Source organism: Topomyia yanbarensis, chromosome 2 (assembly GCF_030247195.1).
Source record: "Topomyia yanbarensis strain Yona2022 chromosome 2, ASM3024719v1, whole genome shotgun sequence".
Lineage (NCBI taxonomy): Eukaryota > Metazoa > Arthropoda > Insecta > Diptera > Culicidae > Topomyia > Topomyia yanbarensis.
In genome coordinates, this window is record NC_080671.1 from 165,589,725 (window position 1) to 165,611,151 (window position 21,427).

At 36.9% G+C, this 21,427-nt stretch overlaps 1 protein-coding gene across 7 annotated transcripts in view; it reads left to right on the forward strand.

Moving 5' to 3' along the window:
* The window catches only part of LOC131682018 (cGMP-dependent protein kinase, isozyme 2 forms cD4/T1/T3A/T3B), a 589,291-nt gene that overhangs the window by 389,635 nt on the left and 178,229 nt on the right, over positions 1 to 21,427 (forward strand). For 2 of the 7 annotated variants that reach the window (XM_058963163.1, XM_058963164.1), the window contains exon 1: positions 14,148 to 14,489. The exons of the other annotated variants lie outside the window; for them this stretch is intronic. The gene's annotated coding sequence lies outside the window, so the exon portion shown is untranslated. Of the gene's footprint in view, positions 1 to 14,147; positions 14,490 to 21,427 lie in introns of those variants that run through there. 7 annotated transcript variants of the gene reach the window in all.

Genomic DNA, 21,427 nt, shown 5'->3' on the forward strand with positions numbered 1-21,427 from the left:
GCAAATCCAAAGTGGAATAAATGTTTAAAAACTATTCTAACGGCCAAGATCACATAATGTAGAAACCATCAACTTTGAACGTTTAACAACCTAGAAGAAGCTTTTAAAAGCGCTTCTTTTGATATAATAATGTAGGCGAAAGACCAAGTTGGTTAAAGCCTGCAATTAAATAAATAAATAAAAATATAATAATGTTGGTGATTAAATCTCTTAGAAGCTGACATTGCGTCCGGATAATTTGCTACTGCAACAATAAAAACTCACATTTTCACACGAAAAGTTATTGGCACTCACAGAAGTTCTCCGGATAAATATAACGTGTTAGTTCTTCGGATAAAGAAAACCGCCGGAGAATGAGCGAATGAGTTTATCACGGTATCCTTTTTGCGCTCGCTGCCTTGCTGTCGCTATTCCAAAATACGAACAAACAAGTCTATCGTACTTCTGTTCCACTTTTTTTTAAATTAAGTGTATATTTTGACGCTTTTATTCACGAAATTAAAATATTATCACCCTCTCTGGTGAGAAGGAAAAATCAAATAAATTTTATCCGGAAAATTAGTCTCACGCTATTTGTGGAGAGGGAGAATTTTGAGACTCATCTTATCTCGGAAAAAATGGACATCGGATAAGCAAGAGAATTACAATGCCTGCTTAGAAGTTATTATGGAGAAACAATTCTTCAAAAATAGTAAGGGACTTGGTGTCTTCAACAAAGTTGTTGATGATGTCATTTTAAAAAACTTCGTTGAAAATATGAAAGCTACAAAAATATATCGAGATTTAAAATGATATTTGAGATATTTTCTCAAACCAGTTCTTTATAATAAAACTTTTGATTTCAAGCTTCAGAGACTGCCATGAATAGAATGTGAATTTTATTTTTTATACACAGGAAAAGAGATTTATCAATTACAGTAATATCAAAATAACTTGGTTTAAAGCGTTTCTCTCGTATACAGTTCAATATATTTCGATATTCTGAATCACGGAGTATTCATGTCTTCGACAAAATTAGTTATGGAATTTCTTCAACAAGTTTTTTTTTTATTTTGATAATAGAGCCTTTAGGATCCTTCCAACCTAAAAAAATAACCGGAAGGGTTATTTTTTAGGTTGGAAAAAATACTTGCTTTCTATGCGAGAATTGGAAATCAAACCCAGATAAGCGATAAGCTGCGTACACCTCGTCGACTAAGCATTTTCCCGGCCAATTCAATAAAGTTTTTTGAAATATCATTTTCGAAAACTTTGCTGAAACGATTAAATCTCAAACTGTGTTATATATGTTAGTGTCCTAGAGCTACAATTCCAAGCAGTTGTGGTCACATTTTGGAATAAAATTCACTTTTTGCCTTTCTCCTATAGAAAGGTTATGCAATCACCCTGAACATCGTCAACTTAATCCCGGCCCGGAGGGCCATGTGTCATATACCATTCGACTCAGTTCCTCGAATTCAGCAAATGTCTGTGTGTGTGTTTTTTTGTGCTTTAAAAAATTTTCAAGAAAACCCTGAGACGGGAAAAATGTACAAAACTCTAATGTCTCAGGGAACGGATTTGGGCTGCCATCAACCGACCGGCTAAAAACCACTGCACTATGGTCCCAAAGCTGTATTTAGGAAGACAAAACTGTTTGCGCCAAAACCGTTGGTTTTCGATATATAGTGTCTTCTGCAAACTTTGTTAGTACTTTCTTGCCGTTTTTTTATATTAGTTGAATTAGGGTGGTCCTTGTGGTTAGGGTGTTCAAAGTATCAACTTCTTAGATATGTAAAATTCAGCTACATAATGTTCTACAAAGTTATAAATCAATCAAATTTCTCCGACGAAGAATTCCCCGGCGAGAGAAGTTCTCCCGAAACCGAGCCAACCAGCCAGGTGTCGAGGTCAGTTCGGCGATTCCGGTGGAACAGAGCGTCCGGTTCGCTGGTGCCCCAATGACCCGCGACTGGTGGTGTCTAATCACGGTCTGCTCAGTCCAATCCCCGGCGATGAATCTAGCTTACACCGACGGAGAGTTCCCCGGCGCAGGAAGTTCTCCCGATACCGATTCTTCTATGGTTCTTGAGCCCTTTGGCTCCCTCTCGTTCCATTTCGCTAAACTTCCCCGATGAGCCATTTAGCTCCCGGCCTTACTTTTTTGTGAACTACTCGGTCTAGTCCCCGATGATGGATCTAGTCTCCTCCGAAGGAGAATTCCCCGGTGAGAGAGGCTCTCCCCAAACCCAAATGGAAGTTCACCTCTCCGTGCTTCCTATGCACCCAAACCGACACATTTGGGATGAGCCGGTGAGTCCACCTTCCTTTCGCTGCGTTGTCCCACTCCTGCTGCCATTTAGCCAACGAGTCCGCTCGGACCAGTCTCCTTGCATTACGTGCATTCCTCCGCTGGTAGCATTCCGCGTCCTCAGCCAGAGTGATGCAGATGGGGATCATCCCGGCGATAACGCATACTGCCTCCGACGATATTGTTCTGTAAGCACCCGCGACTCACACGGCCATCAGCCGGAATGTCCTGTTATGCTTTCCACAGTTCCGCTTGATTTTCAGCGCAGCACCCCAGGCAGTAATCCCAGATCGGAGTATTGATGACAAAATATTAGACAGCAAACGTCTCGTACTGCTTCTCGAAACGCCGACGTTTGGCATGATCCTCGTTAGGGATCATCCATAAATGACGTAGCATTATATGGGGGAGGGGGGAGTATTGTATTTTGTGATGATGTGTGACGACAGGGGGTGGGGGGTCATGTCATGCTACGTAGCTTTTTAAAGGGGAATAACTAACTTAGTCTTTGATTTTTTTTAAAATTTAATGGTGACAAGGGGGGGGGGATGTAATACCGTCAAGCTACGTAATTACCAGCAACATGTTTTCACCGAAGAAAAAAAATTTTTTCAAGGAATTTGTTACGTAATAGGGAAGGGGGGGATAAAGAAATTTGTGACAATTTGTTACATGGGGGGAGGGGGGAGTCAACTTTGGGCAATTTTTGCGTTACGTCATTTATGAATGGTCCCTATTAAAACATTTCAAAAATGAACATTTACTATTCATTACGGTGTCTCAAATTTTTTTTTCTAAGTCGTTCTTAAAATTTGTGTATATTAATTTTCGTGTGCTAAATCGTTTTTGATATTAACATTTGCAAAAAAAATTTCATTATGCATTAGGGTGGATTCAAAAAAAATTTAAAGACATTTTCGTGCGCTGAATTCCTATGTTGGTTATAGAAAATAGAAATTAATTTTACTACTTATTAGAGTGGCTCAAAAGTAAATATTTTGTCTTTTATAAAGATTTCTTTCAATTGTAATTTTGGAATTTATTTTCCGTATTGAAACGAATTGATTCTCATTATGTGGCTTTAGAAATGACTATATAATTTTTAGGGATCAAATAAGATGTGATCGACTAATTTTGGAAAGTTTAATTCATTAGTGGGTTACTTGATATGAAAACTACATTTTTTTTTCATTTTCAAAACAAACATTTTGAGTGTCTTAGTGGAATATTGATTTACATACACGAATCAACAAGATGGTTAATGATTTTGTTTTTGCAGGTGTGTTTTAAGTTGCTTAGATTGCTTATTTCATACCTTAAATTAAAATAAATCCAAAATCCTTTTTTCGCGTATATGGTTCATTTAAATATGGTCTCATTTTATTTGGATAATATCGTATACCCTTAAGCTATATCAGTGCTATGCAAACTCGGAAAAAATAGTCTCACCAAATGACTAGAACTCAACTGTGTTCACTCAATTTGACAGTTATTGCGTAATTTAGCAAAAATAGTTCATGAAACATTTTATGACACATTTCAGATGGTTGAAAATATTTACTGAATTTTAAACATTCTTAATTCCTTTACCACTTAAAAACCATACTTCCCACTCGGCTCCTTACTCTTGATCACTAGTAAAACCCTTGTAGATCATGCTCTAAATGCTATTTGAAAGTTGTGCATAAATTAGTGTCATTATTCTAGTCATAAAGTGAATATTCAAATTAAATACCAGTAATAACCATGCGTCTCCATTCACAGTTTTTTCAAATTTTGACTGCTTATCGCAAGTTTTCGCAAAACTAGCATAGGCTCATTTTAAAGAGAAAATTAAAAGCTTTCGAATGAGCATAGTGTGATCGCGGGCGTTCACGGGCGTCGTTGTTGTTATCGCTTTAGAAGTTCGAATTCAATAAAAATTCATAACAAACAGTTATCTAAACACTAACTAAGCCAACTAGTGACTTTTTTGGCGATTTTACGATGTAATTTTATCACACGGATAATTTTGGTGAAGAATTGCAATTCATAAAATCAACCGTTTCTTTGAAAAACGAGAATAACCTATGTAGTTCCTATGGTCAAATAATGCAAAAAACACTTGAGTTATGCCCTTCAAAGTTGTCAAAAATTCATTTTGCATTCAAATCACCTAAAATCTCGCGAAAATGTCACTGATGGCTCAGCTGATACGAGAAAAAATACTAGTGAGAATATCGCATAACCTTCATATATGGACTTAAGTCCGGGCACGTTTCACTGTGCAGCGCTGCGGCGATAGCTTCCCAGCTGGCGCTGTTGAACGGATTCTTCACATCTATCGTAATTACAGCGCAGTAGCGATCTCCTCTTCGCTTCTGGTTGCCTTCTCAGCACTCCCGAGCATTGTCCGAATTACCTCCAACGTGGTTACTTCTTTGAGGAATCCAAACTATATATAGGACAGTCCACGCTCACTCTCTCTGATCCCGCCTTTGGCCTTGAGACAAGCAGCTTACAGCGTAGGGAAAATCGAGGAGAGTTGAAACAGAGGAAAGTACAAACAATTCCCATTGCTAGCGAAACCACACCGTAGGAAATCTGGCCAAAGTATATCTTTCCAATATGTTTAACAAAAGCATTTTTGCGAACTTCCTAACTGTATGGTTTTGCTAGAAATATGCCTTATTTGAACTCTCCTCTGTTTCAACTCTCATCGGTTTTCCCTACTGAGTGACTCATTTAACCAGTAAACTGGACGCCGTCTACTGTGTGGCTCCAGTTTTCACGGCATTGTAACGTCACACGCCGTCACAATCTTCCCTGTTAGATCAGCCGCATCAACGTTCTCGATCCCGCTGGCCGGCCGAAGTGCCTCAAGAAAAAAGTCTTTGTTGAAGGCTTTCACTTTAGCTTCGCCTTCCACTTCAGCTTGCCGGCCGTCCTTCTCTGTACAATAGCAGGGTTCCGTTGGCAGATGCGATAGCGAATCGCCCGGTGGTCGCTATGAGGATGCTTCTCGCACACTCTCCAGCCCGTGTTTGCCCTTCAATGAAGGACAACAGAATGTGGCGGAGGTTCTCTCGGTACCGATGTCCGTTTCGTGAACCGGTTTTGTCACGATTCCATGAGCCATTCAGCTACTCGCTTCGCTGCGATCTACTCGATATAGTCCTCAGCGGTAGACCTAGCCTCCACAATGAGCCGACCGGTAGGTGCCGAGATCTGTCGCCAATTTTCACAACAAATAAATATTCTCAAAAGATAACTTTTGCATATGAAACTTAGAGTATTAGGTACATTTTCGTTGAAGATGCAATTTCCAATTTCATTAAAATATTTAGGGGGCGTTTTGCATACCCAAACCTCGACCTCCCCTAACAACGCCACTGTTATTCCTCGTATTAAATTGTTTGAAGTAAACGCAATATCTTCGATAAGGACTGCAAAATACCGACAGTTAGTTTGTTCTCCTTTAATTGCACCGTATCAGCACCAGATGCCGTTCTTCCTGCCTGCGAACCGCAGCTGTTTACGAGAGACACCTAGTCCAGCTGCATTGCATACATCCCACGTTATGTCGTCTCTTAGGTCACCGGGACGCACACTTGCCGCCAGCCGTGAGGAAGCCCTTAGTCCCCCCACCACAGTCGAGCCCTTCCTGCCAGCGACCTGCAGCCGTCCCGGTCCTGTGGTGGAGATGGGACGAGGGGTCTTCCGCAAACCTACCTCAGGCAAGTACAATGCATCTGTGAGCTCTTCCTTACCTCAAAGCTCTTCGATTTCCAGCATTGGTCAACGACGGGCTAAGCTGCTGCTATACTACCAAAATGTTGGTGGTATTAATTCAATCGTTGAGCAATATCGTCTTGCAGTCTCCGATAACAGTTTTGACATCATTGTCTTCGTCGAAACATGGTTGAACGATGAAACGCTTTCCAGTCAGGTGTTCGGTACTGAATACGAGGTGTTTCGCTGTGACAGGAGCCCTAGCAACAGCCAAAAATCCACCCGAGGCGGCGTGTTAGTAGCGGTTAAAACGAGCTTGAAGGCAAGAATCGTCGAGAAAACTTCTTGGGTTTGTCTAGAGCAGGTTTGGACAATTATCGAGCTTGGCGACCGTAAGTTGTACTTGTGTGCTTTGTATGTCCCACCCGATCGCGCTCGTGATACCGAATACGTTGAAGCACACTGCAGCTCAGTTTTTACTATACTCGAAGATGCTAACGCTGTTGATGAGATCATGGTACTAGGAGATTTTAATCTTCCTACCATTTCATGGAAATCTTCCCCTAATGGATTTCTTTATCCGGATTCTGACCATTCCGTGCTCCACCAATGTGCAGTGAAGCTACTTGACAGCTATAGCTCAGCCACGTTACTACAAATCAATCCTATTGCCAATGAGAATAGCCGCCATCTCGATCTTTGTTTTGTCAGCGATCAGGTTTCTGCCACATCAATAGTGACGGCTCCCTCTCCCCTAGTAAAACCAATGGCACATCATCCTCCACTGATCGCCACGATTGATAGCTCTGTTGTGCATCGATATATTACCGCTTTCTGTCTCCTACAATTTCCGTAAAGCTGATCATCGCAGTATCACAGATCTTCTTTCCACCATCGATTGGGAAAATATTCTGGACCCCGAAGATGTCGAAACCGCAGTTCAAACCTTTTCAAACGTTCTGGTGTATGCTATTGACAGGCACGTTCCAAAGAAAGTTCACCATCAACAAACCGGCACTCCATGGCAAACGAGTACACTGCGATGGCTGAAGTCTATAAAGAGAGCTGCCCTGCGGAGGTTTACCAAGTATCGCACAATATCACTCAGAGACTATTACGTCAGTCTCAACCATGCGTACAAACGAGCCAGTCAACACTGTTTCTATCGATACCAGCAAAATATTCAGCGTAATCTCAAGTCGCATCCAAAACGTTTCTGGAAATATGTGAACGAGCAGCGCAAGGAATCAGGCCTGCCGTCGTCTATGACTTTCAATGGGAACACAGCTACCACATCTCGAGACATATGTGCACTTTTTTCGGAAAAATTCTCGAATGTATTCACAGATGAGGCACTAACTACTGAGCAAATCGAAATCGCCGCTAGCAGAGCTCCACTTGTAGGCAAAGCTTTGGGTGCTATCGATGTCGATGCAATGATGATTACCAGAGCTTCCTCTCGGCTTAAGTCATCTTTCAATCGGGGACCCGACGGGTTCCCCTCCGTTATCCTGAAAAGGCACATTGAAGCTTTGATTACTCCGCTTCTTCATTTTTTTCGAGCATCTATTGCTAGAGGAGTTTTCCCATCTTGCTGGAAATACGCGTACATGTTCGCAGTCCACAAGAGGGGTAATAAGCGAGACGTCAATAATTACCGTGGAATAACTTCATTGAGTGCAGTTTCGAAGTTGTTCGAGCTGGTGATTATGGAACCTCTTCAGGCTCATTGTAAGCAGTACCTAAGTGACAATCAACACGGCTTCACGTCCGGGCGGTCAACAGCGTCTAACCTGCTGTGTTTAACATCCTACATAACCGAGAGTATGGAACATCGTGCTCAAACCGACGTTGTTTACACCGACTTATCTGCCGCTTTCGATAAGATAAATCACGTTATCGCAATCGCAAAAATGGAGAGATTTGGAATAAATGGTAGTGTTTTGCAATTGTTTCGATCCTACCTCACAGACCGAGAGGTTGTCATAGGAGATTGTCGGGCCCCCACCTTCATTTCTACGTCAGGAATACCTCAAGGAAGCCACTTGGGACCGTTGATGTTTCTGCTATACTTCAATGATGTACATCTAGTTCTGAATACTCCACGATTGTCCTTCGCAGATGACCTCAAGATATTCCGCCTAATTCGGTCAATTGAAGATTGCAGATTTCTCCAACAGCAGCTTGATGTCTTTGCTGATTGGTTTAACACGAACCGCATGTGCGTGAGCCCGAAGAAGTGTTCGGTAATATCGTTTTCACGGAAAAAGAATTCGATTCATTTTAACTACCGTCTACTAGAAACAGACATTGAACGCGTCAGTCACGTTAAAGATCTGGGAGTGATTCTGGATCCTCAACTTACGTTTAAACAGCACGTCTCCTATGCAGTTGGTAAAGCATCTCGAGCACTGGGATGCATCTTCAGAATAGCCAAAAATTTTACGGATATCTATTGTCTCAAATCGCTCTACTGTTCTTTATCGCGATCAATTCTAGAATATTGCTCTGAAGTTTGGAGTCCAAACTACAATAATGGCGTTGAGAGAATAGAGTCTGTTCAGCGTCGCTTTTTACGTTTCGCGCTTCGTAGATTGCCGTGGAGAGATCCTTCCCGACTACCTCGCTATGAAAACCGGTGTCAGCTAATTCAACTAGAGCCCCTACATGTTCGAAGGAATACTGCAAGAGCCTTGTTCATCGCTGACACTCTGCAAGGTCGTATAGATGCCCCAGCTATTCTGGAACAAATAAACATAAACGTCGCTCCTCGAACACTACGCAACAACATTATGTTCAGATTACCATTCCGACGCACTAACTATAGTATGTATGGAGCCATCACTGGTCTGCAACGAATTTTTAACCAAGCAGCTACGGCATTTGATTTCAACGTTTCTCGACAAAATCTGCGTATGCGTTTTTCCAGACTATTTAATCAATTAGCTAACAACTATAGCTATTGTATGACTATTGTTTTTGTGTATTTGATTGTTAGAAATTAGATTAGTATTAAGGCCAATATCATTGGGGCTTTGATATGCCTGTTGATATATTGAACAAATAAACAAGTATAGCTCCGTGCTTTTATTATGATGTTTCATAAAAGCTCGACTGCGTATAATCCTCGCAAATGTGATCAATAAATTTCAAACTAAACATTTGCTTTATTAAATATATTATTTCAAGTTTTAGACCCTCAGAGCGTTTTTTTTCTACAGCGGAATAAGCAGTCCTTTTATAGCGGTAAGCTTGAAGCTAGTTGGTACCGCCGCACGGTACTATCTTTGATTTTAGGCCTGAGTTTAGTCCGGTCTAACACGTTAGTACCTGTCATTGCAGAAATGGCTGCATCCTGAAGCCAAATGAAAACAGTGTAAAGCGGCGCCATATTCCTCTTGCATACAACTCAATAATTTGAATCAACTTTTCGACCTTTATGTGCAATATTATGGCCCATGTTGCACACAAACCATATGAGGGCAAGTAAGCAAGTTTTATCCCGTACAAAAAACAGGTATAATCGAGTTTTAAATGTCATTTTTTTTATATTCTTTATCGTCCTATCCATAAGGTGCTGCACGCTAATTTGAAAATGCCATGTCGAAGAGTTATATTGCAGGTTAGCAGAAGTCGAATCATTTTGTAACTAACCGTAGAACGAAATTTTATAATTGGATGCAGAGCTGCATTAAATAAAATTTTCGTTTGTTAGTTTACTTATGGCTATCAAAATGAGTGAAGCTGTTTAATTTACCCACAATTTTTTAGTTAGTTTAACTAGAGGAAAAGAAATGAATATATATTCACAATGTGTACCCTTTTCTACTTCTTCTACTCTTCTCACAAAGAACACAATAAGCAAGTGGATGTTTTTTTTATATTTTTACTGCTTTCGAAAGAATCCAAACTAAGATTATATAAAAGATCGTAAATAAAGCCATGCCATACAACCTAAGTAACACTATGACGGCAAACAATCTGCTACAAATATTTTCATTTTGATCGTTATTAAAATAATATTGAAGCTTGCTTATATTGTTTCACTATTTATAATTTTCCATCAGATTTTGGACGATTAGCATTTCCACTGTAGAACAAATTGTCGTTTAATTCTTAGTGATAGAACAGAAATGCACAGGGTTTGAAAGAAGTTGTGAAAGTGGAGACTGGACAAATGACTTGGAAAAATGACACAAAAAGTTGAATGCGGAAGAATCGTCTAAATCGTGTCGGAACTTAAGGGGGTTGTGTAAAGTATTATCGGCAAAAAAATTGGATTCCTTAATTTTTTTTCGATGCAAAGATTGTCAATTCAGTCAGGTGCCACGTCGAAAACTGGTTTTGCGGTGTACACCATAACTAATGGAGCTTTTATTTCTTGGTCGATTTTCGAACTTTTCGTAGCACTTTGAAGCCAAAGTCCGATTATTGCTAAAAAACGATGAAAATGCTATTGAAAAAAATAATAATATCAAGCATTTTGCAAAAAGCTTTTGTAGTTACCTGGGCAATGATGTGAAGAAGATACGATTGGTCCAGGAAATTTTGAAATACGGTTTACACCGCATTTTGTCGAGGTGCCTCCTGAAGATTCACTGTCTGCATCAAGTGTCAGGTTCAATTTGTTAAGTTATATCTGTCAATTGATTATCAGACAGATTGCAGACTATAGGAAATAATTAATTGTAATTTATTGTTTTGTAACCGGGATTTGAAGCTTTCTCAATTTTCGCACGACGTCGCAAAATTTCGTTGAATTGAACATTTTAGCAATCCAAGATGTTGAAAGCTCATTTGGATTTAACCCATTTGACAGATTTACTTCGTTGAAAATCAGCTTTTGAAGTTGTCAAATTCTCAGCTCAATTACTGAACTTTTGGTATTTCAGGATTGATTAGGTAATCGTGCTGATAATTTGAATTACATCATTTTCAGCAAAGTTGGTCTGCCAAATTCTTTATTCATGGTTAGTGGAGTAGTGGGGTAGGATCGTGTAATAAGCCCCACCAGTATAAAATGTCAGATTTTTTTTTTTCCAATGACCACATAATTATCTGAAGCAAATAAATAATTGTTTTTGGCTTCTTCATGTGCTGCAGAACAGCAACTAATACAAACGTTTCCAAAAAAGGTAAGCTTCCATTATTGTTCATAAGCATTTGATTTAATTTGAAATAGTCAGACTTGGCTGAATTGTGTGACTACTAAATATAATGTTAGAGAAGCTTTTTCGATCCTTGGAGTGGCTAGAGACTAACAATACAACTTTACAACGTTCACGATAGTATGCACCATTATTAGCAAAATAGTGAAATAACGTTATATGTTCACACTATAAAACATGTTATAATAATTAGCAACAAGAAAAATGTCATGGAGATAGCGTTAAAACACGTTTTTACTTGTTGTGTGAACGTAGTATTAGCCACTTGAATCTTAAATAATTCTAATGTTACTTTGTTTGAGCTAAATCGAGGATTCCAAAATTATTTTAACAAAATATAAATACGTCAGACTATTAAATGCCATAAACAGTGAATCTTCTATTAACCTCATTGTACGGTTTTTAACATTGCCGTGTACTGCCGATCAGAACGCAGTAATGCAAATGGCAGCATCATGTTACCGGAAAAAGACAAAAATATGACATGCTCCTCTTGCGCATACTTCGTTATTTTCAATCCTCTCTTCGGCTTTCTTCTGGATCAATATGGCTCTCTTTGCTCGCAATATAGAGCAATAAATAAGCCAGTTTTAACAGGTAGGAAAGACAAGCACCGTCGAACTATATTTATCTGTATTTTGATTTCTCTGTTCTTTCCTTCTCTCTACACGCTTGATTCCAATTGCTCATCGAAGAGTTACAGGAGAGCATTTGGATAAATCAAATCGATTATCTCATATTCAGATCAAAGTTTTTTTTTGCGAATTCGAATCAAAACTGCAATAAGAATTGTTTTGATTCTTTTCTTTTACATATCGCTGTGAGAATAAGTGGGATCATTTTATTCCTTAATATAAATCAATAACATGTTATCACGACTTATTGCCCATATATCTGTCGAAAAAAAGTTTATTTTTCATTGGATAGATCCAAATAAATGACAATCGGATGTAGATCGTAAAATGCACTATTTTATAAATTTTCTTATTTTCACTACCAGTTCACAAATTGAATCAGAATCTTAACTGCTTACAAAATAACTCTATAAATACCCTAAGCAAATATTAAATAAAAGATTTTAAATATACGCATTTTTCCTATATGAATAAACTCACATAAAACATCCAAATAAAAATATTTTATAATTGATTGCGAACGCAACGGCGATCAATATATTTGTTCGTAAAAATATATTACTAGGATGCTCAAAACTTTCATTTCTGTTTATTTATAAAATCGCAGAAATTTTGTTAGCAAATAAAATCGTTCCAATCTGCATTGATGCATTACAGAAATATGCAATCAACAATATGAAATATAACACTTGTGATCATTCTGTCAAAGTTTAATTTTTTGTTTGACCTTTGTTTACTTTTTATTTAAGCTTCGCTGAAAAAACGTGTACAATTTTAATTCGCAGAGTGTGATCGAACCTTTATTTATAATTGATATTTATTCCAAACTTGTGAAAATTAGCTTGAAACGAATATAAATATTCTCCCCCCGTTTCGACAGGTATCGTGTTCAATTAGAATGATATTCACAGTTCATTTTGAATTCAAATTGAAATATTTCAACCAATTTTTTAATCAAAGTTTAAAATAACTATCATGGCACCAGTTACAAACGATGGTTCAACCAAAAGAGATTATAACTACTAGAGGTCCCATGTCGCTGTTAACACTGAAAAATTATCATCTCGCTCTTACATATGCTAAGCCCATTAGTTTGACACATATTGCCCGGGTTTAAACCTGTCAAAGTAATGGGATACAATATGCTAGAGCAAGACCCCATGTTTCAGTCCGTGAATACATGGAGACAGTAGCGCTTTGCTCCCTCTAGTAGTTATAATCTCTTTTGTTCAACCACTTCAAACTTATTTTCTTTTGTGCATTAAATATTATGTCACTACAAAAAGCTGTACATCAACGGCTAACTATAAACTATCCACCAAGTTAAAGTTCTAAGTTCAGAAACATATCAGTTTACATGGTGACAAAATTGTTCTCACACGCTATGGAATGAGACATATGACGAAGAAAAGCTATTTTACTGCAAGAAAATATTGGAATGAAAAACAATTCTCCACGTTGCCTAATTTACTCATTTTCTTTAACATGAATTTGTTATTTTTTAACATTGTCGTGTATCGTAGGTCAGAACGCAGCCATATAAATGACAGCATCGTTGGGTTAAAGCTTACAAAATAGTTTAGACCGGTTTAAAAGTTAGTCCGGTTTAAATATAGTTAGTACGCGTTTGAGCTTACGGCTATTAAAGTATTAATATTTAATTCTGGAGCAAATTTTCACATTATAAGTAAATATGCGTTAGATAATCCATAAAGAACCTTTTTCCTATAATTCAATATCAATTCTTCAAAAGGGCTAATGAGATTTTTATAAACAAACTTATTTCGCTCATTACTCCGCTGTCGAGTCGAATTTCATGAAAGATACACATGAATCAACATCTTTACCCTTGGTAGAATCAATTTCAAATGTCTTCTGGGTTGAAAATATAACAAATTAAGAGAAATCAGCAAAACAAAAGTTTGTTTACAAATCTTATTAGCCCTATTCTAATGTTGGTATGGAATTATTCTAACCTCTGTTTAGGCTATGATCGCGAATCCATGCGTAGTGGTGTAGATCCCATATTCTCTCCCTCTCCCACACACACACACACACACACACACAACTCGCGTGTGATTCTCACAACGAACAGCTGTTCCCAACCACTTGCACTGCAGAAAAGCTCACTCTCGTTTCGATTCTCACTTAGCCCATAAACAAATACCTACCGCACGAGCTTTCGATTTCAGTTCGCTCCATACAAGTTGCTCTTTTACTCTCTATCTCTCTTTCTCTCTTTATGCTTCGATCTCCCATCCGATTCGGCATGCTGCTTTGTTATGATCGCGCGCGTGCACTCTGATCGCAACACGCGCTGCAACTCCGCGATCCGCGATCAGTTATGTTCGGAGTTCCGTGGGGCCAGGTCCATTCCGAATAGTCGACGTGACGACGCGTTGGAGATTGTGTCCGATTGTGAGTCGCGTGAATCGCCACTGTATTGCGAGTGTTGCTTTGAACGACGTGAAGTTTGCAAATCTGCTTGCCCATGCGGAGAAATAAATAAACGGGCAGAGACAAACCGAGACACAAACGAACAGGCGGGCGCGAGATTCCTGTTTACGAAGCAAAAAAAAAGTTATAAACTTAATATCGAACCCAGAGGTTGTAGTGTTTTTGTGCGGTGTCGGTAATTTATACGAGATTGCGGATTTACTTAGCCGTGCTTTTGTAGTGCATTCGGTGAGTGTGGTTTCGTTGTGTGTTGTCTGCCACTAGGCCAGGCTGCGGTGGACGGTGATGCTTCAAGGCCTTTCCGATCGGAATGTCTCGAAAACCTCATATTATGCAAATTATCCCACCAATTTCACCAACCGGTGTGCGGTGGCTTATGTTTGGTGACTCTGTGTCCGGTTGTTGATGGAAATTTGTGGGATCTGCTGAAGCAAAAATTACCGAAGATTGGGTGTCTTTTGTCCATGACTTTCGAGAGTTCGTAATCGATGATGGTTCGGGTAAAGTTTCTTCCATGCGCATAGTGCACGGATAACACACGCTGCAAAGGAAACGGTGTCATCCTACGTACGAAGAGTAATAAGAAGAAGAGTGGTGCTTTGATTGTGGAACGAATGGTGCGTACAAAAAAGGAAATTCAGCCTATAGTGTGAAAGTTAATCGACAATTATAGTAACAGTACCAACGTACTATAGTGAAACCTTTTCTCGTGCTTCAAAGCTGCCGATCGGGTTCAGAAGACAAAAAAAAACGATACTGGCAGTAGCAAAAAGTGTAAACAGCAAAGCTGTTGTCCGTGCCGAGTCGCTCTACTCCAACTAGTTAGGCCCGGGTGCGAAAGCAAGAGTTCCCCCATTAAAGCACATGGGACGACAAGGGGGAGTGTGGGAGACAGACATATACACAAACAGGCTCCCGTGTGTGCCATTCTCCGACTCAGCACGGATTAGCTGTTGTGATGTTGGACGTTTTGTAGCCTAAGGGATTTATACGCTGCGAGTAGGTGATTGTTGATAGTGATTACCGGGTGGACAATGATTGTAGCCGTAGTTGGGAACATGGTTGAAATGCAGGCTTCTTCTTGAAGGTTGATGATTGAGAACGAAAATTGTTGTTGTTTATCTTGAACCCATGCGATTAATTAAGAGTAAATTTATCAATTTGATTTGATTCGAGAAAAAAAGCTGATTTATTTTACGTGCAGTTTAAACCGGCTTAGAATATTGGTGGATCAAAAACTTATCATTATGTGGACAAAACTCTTAAATGTATTTATAAATTGCTACAAACTCCTTCGCTAAAACCGTTTCAATTATAGTCGTTATATTCCTTTCGTCCTGTTTGATCAATTTTGAATTTCCTTTTTTTCTGATTTATCCAACGAGTAGTGCCTTTTGTACCTTTCATACGTCCATTGACGCCATTAGATATACCTTTTTCGTCATCTAGATACTTCGTCATACAAGCGTACGGTCCACGTTTCAGATTTCCGCTATCTACATGAAATCTATGGTTGTTGTTGGCTCACTTCAGATGCAGACCTCGAATGCGCGTAAAAATCATAATCTTTTCGTACGGTTTTTCAGCTGATAACAATGATTTCACATTACAAATTAACAAAATGACATGCATAGTATACAGGGTGTTTGGTTCATGGTTAAGAATCTCTTGGGGGGTGATAGACTATCATATTTGGAGAAAAAAAATTGTTCTACACACACCATCAAATCTCAACCGTTACAGAGTTATTGAACTTTTAGTATAAAAAACTTATTTGTCTTGAAATACCTTTAACTTTAAAAGTATACTTTGTATTTTAAATGTTTTAGTTCCATTTGAAAGGTGAGAAAATTTCGCATTGAGTGATGCCCTCACATGTTTCAGCTAAAGAGTTTAAGTAGCCTTTTCAAAGTAATTTATTGATAATTAAACAATTTTAAACGATTTTTCGTTCATTTCTTGAAAATCCTAATATTTAACCTCATCATTTTAATAATTCAACTTGGATATTTTTATCTCATTTTCACTAGTACCAGCTCTAATTGAAAAATTATGGCACTTATTGTACTTTTTTTCTTTTTATTCGAAAGCCAGGGAAATTTTAGAGTAAATTAGTTTAAAGTTAGTGCTATTATTAGCATTTTCGTTAATTTTCTTCAAATAGTAAATAATAAACATCACCATTATTATCATGGAAATAATGTGTTTCAGCAAGTTCTACAGTTCTTTCTTTGACTCCATTCAATTATCTCTTTTGGTTTCGACGCAAAATCGTTTTTATCACATCGTTTCATATGCAAAAATAACGATTTCGAACCCATTACATTTGTGGCCAGCTCATGCTGTGTTAACTATTAAATAGCAGAAAAATAAAGAGATATAGACAAAGTGTATAATAAAAACTTATACAGAACATTAAGGGGCATCAAATGAACAATAGTAACGATAAATTTTGTTGATAAATAATTAGAATAATTAAAAAACTCTCCAAAAACACAAATTTTGAGTTATTTCGTTAGTAAAAAATCATTTAATACACTTAACTAAAAGATATTTGTACATACACTAATAGGACATTTTCTCAGCTTTCCAATGAAATCTTGTAAATAACGATATAAAGCATATTTTTTAGATTAGAGTCTTTTAAGCACTTGCAAGTCGGTTACAGGAAAAGTATAGTAATGAAATTACAAAGAATTGAGACGAGATAGAAATATGACGTCCAAGAACAAATTATAAATTATCCTAAAACCCAACTTTTGGATAATGGATATTGCTATAATCATACTTCATTATTTCGAGAAAATTAGCAAAAACCTCCTCAAAAACACTAACTTTTAACTACTTTGCAGCTAAAAGGTAATTAAAACTAATTACTTAAAAGAAATGAGAACACCATTCAATAGGAAATTTTCTCACCTTTCGAATGGAACTGAAACATTTAAAATACAAAGTATACTTTGTAAGTTAGAGGTATTTTAAGACAAATAAGTTTTTTTACACAAAAAGTTCAATAACTCTGTAACTGTTGAGATTTGATGGTATGTGTAGAACAATTTTTTTCTCCAAATATGGCAGTCAATCACCTCCCGAGAGATTCTTAACCATGAACCAAACACCCTGTATAGCACTACAAAAATATTTTACTTAATCTTATAAACTAATTCAATCTCTTAAGTCTATTCTTGAAACGATCACCGGAAACATAAAAATCAAAATGGTCATACACACTATTGAAAACATTACACATCGCCTTTACGGGTTCGTTCTGACCGTACTCGGTACGCTGAAGGTCGAGTCTTAAAAAGTTACGAGATCTAAGGTTTCTGGGGTAGGGTTGGAAGTACCGGTTTCACCTTTACCGAAAACCGGTTAAACTGTCCAAATATCCAATACCGAAATACCGGTCTTATAAGTATAAAAAACCGGTATTTTCGGTATTTTGTTAGAAAAACTATTTAAACTATTTAAAAAAATTTAAACTTTTTTTTACTGTTATTTTATCATAGAGTACTTGAAAAACTCTTTTATTTGTCAGTTTTTAAATTGGGTCCCATTCACAGTAAGCTCGCCTGTTTTTGGGACACTTTTATGTTCACATAAGCATCAACCCAAAATTCCTGCAAGACAAAAACTATCAATTCCATATTCCCGCGTACTTCATTTTGTATTCAGCATTTTGCACTCAGCTGTACTCAGCTTTCACTTATTAAGCTGAAAAATATCATAGAACTTTGTCAATCAATTTTAATCACGAAAAGTCGCAACATTGAATATTATTCTACAAGCTTTTCATCTAAGAGCGATACTGCAATCCTGTATAAATAAATACCTACCATTCCAGAAACTAATTCACCATATTGATAATACTATTGATATATTCCATAATTATAAATCAACTATTAAATTACCATATTCATTTTAGTTACCGTCGTGCGGGGTATCTTTGCGCACTTTTTATCAATTTTTTAATTTTGACGAAATATAGCTCCTTTGATGATCGATGGATTTGTATCATATCAGCACAGATTTATCGTCATCGGGTATGTATTACACTAGTTTACAAATTTTGGGGTGAAGTTAGGAAAAAAGATGTTTTCTAAGCGAATATTGGTTCGCTGAACACGAAATTCACTTTTTCAAAGAATTGCTTTTGAGATTTTTTGAAAAACGTGTTTTTGAGCACTTTTTACAGTTATTGATCGATACCTCAGGAACAAATCTTCCGATTAACACCATTCGAAATTTCAAAAATGTATAACATGTTTGGGTTAAATATCAACAATTCAGGGTTAAGAGCAACCAAAGTAAAAAAAAAGTGATTTTCGGCGAAATTACTCATTTTTAGTTATTCAGCAAAAAAATCTTTTAGGATCTTATGTGGCAGACAAACTTCTCACGAAAATTTTAAGCCTAAGATCACGAAAATGTGATAAAAACTGTTGATGTTATTAAACACCGAGAGAAAATTGTTCTGTTTTTCGCATATCTCTTTTGGTCTTAAATAACATTACACTAGTGTTCAAGAAAAAAGAAGTAGCGAGAAAAAGTGTTTTCTAGATAAATTTTGGATCGCTTAACACGAAAATCATACTCAATTTCTCTTTCAAAGAAATTCGCGTTTTTTTTCAATAAACGATTTTTTGCTTACTTTTTTGTTTTTGTTCTAATTTTTTATTACAAAAAAAAATTTTGTTTTCATATTTTTAAAATCGAATCACGATAAACTAAGAAGAAAGGTGTTTTCTAAGCCAATTTTGGATCGTTGAAAGAAAAAAAGTATTTACGAGATTTTTTTAAACAAGATATTTTTGAGCACTTTTTTAGTTATTTGTCAATATATCGTTCAAAAAGGATCCGATCGAAACAAAAAAGTCACTGTGCGAAAGGTGTTGATGTGACCTTTCCGTATAATATGCGTAGATCAAATGTACATTGATTATGATTACAAGCAACCAAAAAAGTCTAATTTTCAACCATTTTTAAAAAAGTTATAACAAATCATGGACAGAAGAAAATTCTTTTAGAATCTAATGTGATAGATAATCCTTTTACATAAATTTTAAGCCATTGGTCACAAAAATCGGATGAAAAATGCAGATGGTATGAAGCACTGAGTAAAAATTGTAACTTTGTATTTTTCGCACAATCATGCTTTTGGCTGAAATGATCATCTACACTTGATAGTTATAAATTCGTTTATAATTATCATTTGTGTTGGGTACAGTCTTCTCCAGCTTGTATCCAGCAGTAGTCACCTACCATGTCTCCGTCCCAGAAACCCTGATATCGCATTTCATTAACTGCTGGACCCTAATGGAATTTAACTTTTACGAAAAATACACACAGATTTCTCGTCGTGTTGCAACAAAGGGCTCTCAAATGAGTAAATCATTAAACATTGCCACACTGTATAGTGTTTGTTAACTGCGGCATTTGAATTGTTTAGTTGTTGTACAACTAAGTGCCATGTTTAAAATGTGCAAATATTTGTCGGAGAAGTTTTGTTTTGTCCGTGGTGAGTACATAATTAACAATCGTTCCATAAATCGATTGACCGAAAATGTTCTTACTGCTTATGAACATTCTTTCGGATTCTAAGCTAAATTCGTAAAAGAGCTTTGAATTCCTAAGTCGGTACGCTTATCGTGTTTGGTGAAAGATTCCATCAGAACATTGCAGCAATTGAAAAGCGATATGAGAGCTTCTGGGACGAAGGCATGACGGTTGACTATTGCTGGATGAAAATTCGAGAAGACTCTATCCAACATATTCGTAGTCGCATTCAAGGGGAAAAGTTTTTTTTTACCGGAATTGTGATTGCACAAAGGTATATTAATAGATAATAAAAAAAGATTTCTTTTTAATTCCATTAAGTGGTAGATATTTATTGAACTGTGAAGATATACATTTCGTCAACGTCTTGCTATTACGAAGCCTTAACAGTACAATCCCTTAGAAGATTTTTTATCTTCTGCTTCAACAGACTTCGCCGGCGATTCTTATTTTGCATAAGATTATGTGCTACGATCCCAATGAGACTCCTTCCCGATAGGGGTTCAAATATTTGACGACTGGCTTATGACACCAGTGCTACACCCCCTGAATCGCCGCACCAGGTCAGAATCTTCTAAAATCGCAAAATTTTAATTTCGCTCAATACTCCATAGCATCAATATTTTCCATCCGATGTTAGTGATATTGGGCTGAAAATTAACGTAATCATATTATCTGTCATCTAAGATTCTAAAAGGTCCGAAAAAAACATGCTTCGCTGTAAAAAAATCAATTAAAAATAAGTAACTTTTAAAAATGGTCAAAAATTCACTTTTTTTCAACTTGGGTCGCTTGCAAAACTAAAATTTTTACATATAATCGACACATATTATATATTTTTGGAAAGGGCACCTTTCAATCTGCATATTGAACATAATAATTGGATGATTTTCACACAAAATATTGACTAAAAACTAGAAAAGCACTCAAAAATAAATTTTTCGGGTGAATCTAAAAATCGCTTCTTTGAACAAAAAAATGAATATTATTTTCGTCTTCAGCGACCCAAAATTAGCCTAGAAAATACTTTTTCTCGAAGCTTCATTTTCTTGTAAACTAGTGTTATTTATGCCAAATATGAGCAGAATTGGTTCACACATAAAAAAGTTGTTCATATAGCGTTTAAAAATATTATATGTGAACTAATTAGGGGCTACTTTGCACACTTCTTGAATTCGATATAAAATAAAAATTAACAAGTTTTATTTACTTTTATTGAAATATCATTAATTTATACTGAAGCTTTTTCAACAATAAAACAACACCAATTTATCGCATTTTGTAAAATGAGGGGTTCCTTTTTTATTTAACAATTTCAACGTTACTTGTCAAAAAACTTGAGTGGGTTGAAACTGCATATTGTTTTGCGTGCAAAGAAAAAAGCAAAATGATAATAAATAGCGATATCAGTTTATCTCTAGTATGTCAGAATAGGTTTTTAAGAGCACTTTTCAGATTTATGGTATTATCAATTATAAAAATAGCCTCACGGTGAGATTGAAAATTTCGCAAAATAAGTGAAATAAGGGGCTATTTATGACGTACATTTGAGTGCTGAATTGATGGCGTAATTAGTACACAAGGCCACGTTCTCAAGTTGCACTTTTCAT